Source organism: Delphinus delphis, chromosome 19 (assembly GCF_949987515.2).
Source record: "Delphinus delphis chromosome 19, mDelDel1.2, whole genome shotgun sequence".
Classification (NCBI taxonomy): Eukaryota; Metazoa; Chordata; class Mammalia; order Artiodactyla; family Delphinidae; genus Delphinus; species Delphinus delphis.
In genome coordinates this window covers 54685252-54690052 of record NC_082701.1, presented here as the reverse complement: position 1 = coordinate 54690052, position 4801 = coordinate 54685252, and the positions used below count along the sequence as shown (strand labels likewise).

Sequence of the window (4801 nt, the reverse complement as noted above, 5' to 3'; positions counted from 1 at the left end):
TTTCCGCTTGGCAACCACAAGTCTGTTCTCTATGTCTGTGAGTCTGTTTCTAACAGTAATTACTTGAAATCATTAAATGTCCAGTCTCTCTTCACATTTCCCTGTCTCATAATTTCTTTTTCATGTAGAGTTTATTTGAATCATCTTTCAAAGATGTTGTCAGCTTTGCCAACTGGCCTCAACTTCCCCACTTATTCCAGCAATATTTTAACGCTACTCACACGTCGTCCCACCAAACTCTCAAGTCAGTGGCTTTCAAGCTCACCTCTGGGTGCTTTCTCCTTTACTGCTCAGGTGTGTGCTGCACTGCGTGTCTGAAACTGTGGGTGGGCTCGGATCGGCACTACATTTAACAGAAAGTCCTCAGAGTTTTTTGTCACGCAGAAAATACCCTTCCTTGTTTTGCAAAGTTGATGCAGACTTTTTGCTAATTTTTCTTTATGGGAGAATAGCAGTTCTATGGACATTTTGAAGGGGGGGATATATATACAGTGGAATATTACTCAGCCATAAGAAAGAATGAAATAATGCCATCTGTGGCAACATGCATGGACCTAGAGATCATCGTACTTAGTGAAGTAAGTCAGAGACAAATATATATTGCTTATAGGTGGAATCTAAAAAAATGATACAAATGAACTTATTTACAAAACAGAAACAGACTCACAGACACAGAAAACAAACTTATGGTTACCAAAGGGAAGGAGGGGAGGGATAAATTAGGAGTTTGGGATTAAAATATACACACTACTATATATAAAATAGATAACCAACAAGGACCTGCTGTACAGCACAGGGAACTATACTCAGTATCTTGTAATAACCTACAAAGGAAGAGAATGTAAATGTAAATAGATATAGATATATAGATATTCAAAGTTTATCAATACTCAGTAGAATAACACAGGTGAACCAGACAAATTCAGTTTCTTTTCAGGAAAAGAATAACAAACAATGTTTAGGATGTCAAAAGACTCAACAAATACCACTGTCTAGAAGCCACTCAGAAAATATTTCTGCTATCAAAGCCTTTTGTTCTTCAAAAGTCACCATCTACCAGATGAAGATTTTAATATGCAGATACCAGATAGTGTGAACTTTAATTTGTACTTTTTCCACCAGCTTTTCGAATGGAAGTTTCCTCCTTTGCCTTTGCAGAATCCTTTGCTTTATCCCCATTCTTGGGTGCTCTGGAGCTGGAAGCAGTTTTCTTGTCTTGGTCCTTTGCTGTGTTCTCTGAGGTTTCTGTAGTTGACCGACAGCTGTCAAAGTCCCCTGAGAGGGCATCAGTGAGGTCTTGGGCATCTGCAGGTTTCTCTGATGCCTCAGGTTTCTTTGTAGGTGGCGTCGCTGATTCGACCGCATCGTCATCATCCAAGAGATGTGGATATTCAGGTGGGATGGTGTCATCCCTTTAGCCCAGTTTGTCTCTGTGTTCAGCTTTCGCTTTTGCCTCGACTTTATCCTCTAGGGGGTTTGTTCCCATCTGGGTCAGGCTGTCTTTGCCCGAGACTGTCAGAAAGTTGATCCCGGGCATTGTCAAGTTCTTTGTCATCACTCTGCGGAGTGTCAGGGGGTGGACCCGCATAGTGGGTGGGTGGAGCTGGGGTTGGGGAAACTACTTCAGAGATGACAGCCGAAAGTTTAGCATCTTCAGATTGAAGAGATGCAGTGTTTGGGGGAACGGTGAAGTCCTTGGATGAAGCATTAAGGAGGAAGTCTTCACTCAAAGGTGGGAGCGGTTCCTTGGGCTCCTTTATATCTATAGTTATAGATATACAGATATCTATATCTCTATATATCTCTATATATCTGATTCACTTTGCTGTACACCTGAAACTAACACAACATTGTAAATCAACTACGCTTCAATAAAAATTTTTTAAAAATAAAATATTTAAAAAGCCACCTAGAAAAAAAAACCAAAACCAAAACCATGTCATCCTAAACTGGAAAGATTTAGTTTCAGAAGACCCACAGTACTCTTCATTTTACAACTAGTAAGTAAGCTTATACATTTAAAACAGACAAAAGAAGGATCCGCCATGTAGTGAACTGCTCAGTCCCCTAATTACTAGACGCCATTGAGAATTCACTCATTAGAAACATTTTTTTTCTACAAAGGTTTCTTGAGCAACTACCATGTGCCAGGCTCTGTGCTAGATGCCGGAGTTATAAAGAGGAACAGGCAGAGTCCCTACCCTAATGCTTGTCACTGACTATAGAACAAGAGAGTCACACCCATGGCTTTTGAGGACCAGTGAGATCCCTCCTGGGCCAACCATGGGAGCAGAGGATTCTAGGAGCAGAGGAAGGTGATTCGTTCTGCCTGGGGCTCCGGTATCTGGAAAGCATCATGAACGAGGTAGTACTGAGGGTAAATGAATGGACAGTAGGAAGAAGGCAAATGATGTGCTTGGCCATTAGTGGGTAACCTGGTGCTTCTAGATCATAAAGACACGAGACTGAAAAAGTAAGCTGGTGTGTGATAATGAAAGTCTTTAATGTAAAGACTTTGGGCTTTATCTCTTAGGCAGTAGAAATCCCTGGATATTCTTAAAAACAGCATCGTGGCATGATTAGAAGTCTAATGAAATAAGAAACAGCAACCAACTGAATCATTCTTAAATGATCAAGACTAGATTCAAACAAACTCCAAATCTAACCAGAATTTAAAAGTATTTCAGATATGAGACGAATAGCACATAAAATGTCAGGAATCCCATTTGTTTGATTAAGACAGAAAGAAGAGCGCACAGATGATTTTCATTCAAGCTCAGTCTGAAGCCTAACTTCTTATCTGGTGCTTTTACAGAGAAAAGGAAACCAGCCTCCCAGGTTTAAATTTGGATTCCCAAGGTATATCTGACTTTGTAGCCAGGACACAAAGTCCCTCAGTGATGCTAGTATTTTTCTTCTGGTTCAAGATTGCATTTTCTTCCAGGTCAGTGAAAAAAAGCACTTCGGTCACACACTCACCATTATCTACTTTTTTTCTCTTGATTCCTGGTATATGCAGCATGTGGGAAAAAGACCATGGTCCCCTGATCCACCTTTGTCCTCATTAATGTGTCTTATTTAAATGTGTAGGCTTCTGATTTTTACTCCAGAAAAAAAGACGTTTTACTCTTTAAATTTATATATGCTGCCCAATGCCCTGAAGTGCTACAATATACCAGACTTTTCTTTCTCCTTTTCTTTCTCCCTTCCTTTCTTTCTCCCTTCCTTCCTTCCTTTCTTTCCTCCCTTCCTTCCTTCCTTTCTTTCCTCCCTCCCTCCTTCCCTTCCTTCCTTCCTTCCTTATTACAATTATTAAGAATTTTGAAGATACTGGCAATAATTTTCAGACACCAGACTTTCTCCTAATAATCTAGAATCAGTCTAGGACCAACTTAGAACCTCTGGATCTTTATGAGTAATGGAGGATACTTCTAGGAACACTTTTCAGAGGCCTAGGAATGTTCCTCTCCAGCTAAGACATCTCCCAGCCACACCTCCATGTGTCTGTAAACACACGTCCCTCAGACACACCCTGGGCTTCATCAGCCTCCCTAATAAAGCAGTGCACACATTAAGGCCCATCTGGTCTGCCCTTAAAAGCAAGTCTCTGCAGGCATCAGAGGAGTCTTCTGCCCACTTCCATCTGTCAGTTCACTAACTGCAGACATTACCCGAGGCCTCAGAACCACATCTACTAGAGTTGGGAAGAGATCTTAGAGACCATCTAACCCGTATGTGTTCACATTTTATTTTTGCAACAAACTCTTTTCTTCAAACAAATTAATATCTCAAATCAAATTTAAAACATCTTAAGAGAGCTCACTGCTTGATATAAAACACGTAAAAGTGGTGGGAAAACTTAAGTTTTCCTCCCCCCACCCCACCACGGGTCTGAAAGGCAAAACCCTTGGGCCCCGCAGAGCCTAGTTTGAAAACCAATGGCTCATTGAACTCTCTCCTTTCATAAGTGATGAAACAAAGGTTCAGACACATGAAGCCATCTGCCCAAGGTCACAGCATTCAAAGAGAAGTCAGTATCCTAATTCTAGTCTGATTTATCCCAAAGCCTCAGGTCCTTCCACAGGGTCCTGCATGCTGCCCACCTTGCACTGCTGGAGGCTGATCCCCAGTGGTTTCTACCAAGGTAGAATTGTGGACGTTCATTTTGATGATCTATTTGCTTGGTAATAAGTCTTGTTATATTATTTTTCTCTCTTTCTTAAGAAGTACAACTCACAGTTTTGCTCATGAAGTACAAGTTGTTTTTTGGGTTTCTTTTTGCATCTTGTACCTAAAGCAATGAAGTCTAGCCCAGGAGCACATATTCACCAGTGTGATGTAGACTTCTACCTGTATTTCTTTTGGTGAATTTTCTGCTCACACCATAGCTGGTGTCGACCATGTTTATGAATGTTTCATCCTCTCTGGCATTGGTTGACTTCTTCATCTTGCTGGAGTTGCTTCCACATAGAGTGATTATATAGTTTATCTTCTAAACTGGGACATTTTTGAGAGTAAAAGGGGATTCAACTAATTACTAACCTGGGAAAACAGGTGTAAACCAGGACTGTCCTGGACAAACCAGGATATCCCACAGCCGGGATGATGCTGAGGAAGTTTCAGTTGGGTAGAGCAATATGCTTTTTTTTTTTTAACATTTAAAAAATATTAAAAAAATAGTTAATTTAAAATGTTGTGTTATTTTCAGGTATATAGCAAAGTGATTCAGTTACACATATCTATCTATTCTTTTTCAGATTCTTTTCCATTATAGGTTATTACAAGATATTGAATATAGTTC

At 40.3% G+C, this 4801-nt stretch overlaps 1 pseudogene; it reads right to left on the bottom strand.

The window, feature by feature from the left end:
- Positions 1 to 1099: 1099 nt before the first annotated feature.
- On the bottom strand, positions 1100 to 4447 carry LOC132414268 (calpastatin pseudogene; annotated as a pseudogene).
- Between the last annotated feature and the right edge of the window lie 354 nt (positions 4448 to 4801).